The sequence below is a fragment of the Triticum dicoccoides genome, chromosome 1A, assembly GCF_002162155.2.
Source record: "Triticum dicoccoides isolate Atlit2015 ecotype Zavitan chromosome 1A, WEW_v2.0, whole genome shotgun sequence".
In the NCBI taxonomy this organism is placed as follows: domain Eukaryota; kingdom Viridiplantae; phylum Streptophyta; class Magnoliopsida; order Poales; family Poaceae; genus Triticum; species Triticum dicoccoides.
This window is the reverse complement of record NC_041380.1, coordinates 529055261-529057938: the sequence shown is the minus strand read 5'-3', so window position 1 is coordinate 529057938 and position 2678 is coordinate 529055261.

The window sequence follows — 2678 nt, the reverse complement described above, 5'->3', positions numbered from 1 at the left end:
GTCGCTTCCCCGAGCTCGCTGACCATCTCTACGCGACCATGTGAGCCTCCGGTCGATTCCCTTCTCTTCCCCGCGTCATTTTCGCCTCGTAGCCACCGCCGCCATTGAGGCCGAAGCTCACCTCCGCCGGGCTCGCCGCCGGCGTAGCTCCGGTGACCATTTGGTCACCCCGGCGAGCCCTACGCGTTCGTAGTTTCCCGTAGAGCATGCCTAGCGCAAAAACTAGCCCGCTTGCTCTCTGCAGCATCAAACCCGTGGTCGCCCGAACTCCGGCCGCCGCCGTCGTCGTAGTTGCCGTCGCTTCGGGCCACCCCAGCTCCATTCGCCGCCACCAGTGGATGCGCCACTCCTCCAGCTCCCCGTAGAGCCAAACCCCGTCGCAAACCACCGTCTGTAGCGCCATCCCGAGCAACTCCGGCGAGGTCCCTCCGTCGCCGTGGTCGCCGGTGTCACTAGCCGACGTGGCCGCGTGATTAGCACTAATCACGGCCAGCTAACCCTCCCCAGAGCCACTGACGTATGGGCCCCACACCCTTATTTAATCTTTATTATTTTCTGTTAAGTTTTAACCTAACCACCGTGGGCCCACACGTCAGCTTTGACCAAGCTGACGTGGCCGTTGACTGGGCCCACATGTCAGCGACACATACCAGCCTGAGACAATGATCAGTGGGCCCCGCACGTCAGGTTTGACCCCAGTCAGCCGCAGTTGACTGCTGACGTCGTGCTGACGTCATGCTGGCGCAATATATATTTTCTGGAATTAAAATAATTCAGGAAATTCCAGAAAATGATTTAAACTTCTAAAAATCATATAAATTCAACCGTAACTCCAAATTAAATAATTTATATATGAAAAATTATTAGAAAAATCCAATCTATCCATCTGTACCATTTTCATGCATGTTAGAACAACTTATAGCTGCTGTTTAGGACAATTCAATTAAATGGCATTTAAATAACCACATGTGGAGTTTGAATTTGAATCTTGGATTCAAACCAACTTCATTTAATCTGGTTTAGTTGCATCAGCACAAATCACATCATATTGCCATGTCACATTCATGCATCATATTGTCGCATTGCATTGATTGTGTTCTTCCTTGTTTGCCGGTAATTGTCCCCTCTCGATAGACGTGTACCGGTGATGTGATCGATGACACCGATGAAGAACTATACTATCTTTAGAAGTGCCAGGCAAGCAAAACCCCCTTGTTCATTCCGATAAAATCCCACTCTCTCGCTCCTGCTCTCTTTTACTGCATTAGGACAACAACGACATATTTGTTACTTGCTGCGGTAGCTGAACCCCATTATCCTCTGCATGACCTGTCATTCCATAGTAAATAGATGAAACCCACTAGCATGAGTAGGAGTTGTTTGAGCCCTGTTGTGCCTACTCATTCTTGCTTGTTTGTCATGCCTGCTACTGCTTAGAGTTGTGTCAGGTCTGATTCATCGGGAATGAATCAGAGGTGTGTGAACATGTCCTACTGTGTGTGAGCTAAGTGTGTGAACACGATTTGGTAAAGGTAGCGGTGAGAGGCCATGTAGGAGTACATGGTGGGTTGTCTCATTGAAGCCGTCCTCAGGAACTGAGTTCTGTGTTTGTGATCCATGATTCAGCTACTACCACGCATTGGGCCCGAAACCAATGGACCCTATCGGCTTCTTAATCACCCTTGTCCTCTGTCCAGGAGTTGCAAGTAGTTTCTGGTGTTTGTAGTATGCTGGAGGCCGTGGGCAGCGCTGACCAGAGGGGTGGGCTGTGATGCGGTAGGCACGTGGCACGGTGTACCGGGCGCCCGTTTGGTGTCTCGGGAACCCTGTTCACATCGTTTGGGGCTGTGAGCGAAACTCCGGCCGGATCTCCTCATGGATGGAACCCGAATAGGCGATAAACCTGGACTAGAGACTTGAGTGTTTAGGCAGGCCGTGGCCGACACCCACGTTGGGCTTCCGCTTGAAGGTTGCCGAGTACATGTCGTGTAAACGACGGTAAGTGGTGAGAGCGTGTGTGAAGAAGTACACCCCTGCAGGGTTAACATTATCTATTCGAATAGCTGTCCGCGGTAAAGGACTTCTGGGTTGCTTATATCAGTTCATAGACAAGCGAAAGTGGATACTCTAAAATACGCAAGATAAGCGTGAGTGCTATGGATGGTGTTCTCGTAGGGAGACGGGAGCGGATCCATAGTGGTGTATTGATATGGTGAATATGTGGACTCGTGTGCGCCACCTCAAAAGAGTTACTTGCAGTCATAGTTCAGGATAGCCACCGAGTCAAAGCTGGTTTGCTGCAGTTAAACCCCACCATCCCCTTTGTTGATAATGATGCATATGTAGTTAGTTTTGATGTAAGTCTTGCTGGGTACATTTGTACTCACGTTTGCCTATTTTATGTTTTGTAGAGAGACCTCAGTCTCGCTAGTAGTTCCGCGTGGTCTTCGATGTTTAGCTTGTTACCTCAGCTACGATCTTGTGCCCTCGGCAGGATCTGGTAGATAGTCAGGCTTCTCAGCCTTTTTCATTTTATAGTTGTCTATACTCAGACATGTTAAGCTTCCGCATGTGCTTTGACTTGTATGCTCTGAATGTTGGGTCATGAGACCCCTGTTTGTAATATCTCGCTCCTCGGAGCCTATTGAATTAATACTTGAGTCGTAGAGTCATGTTGT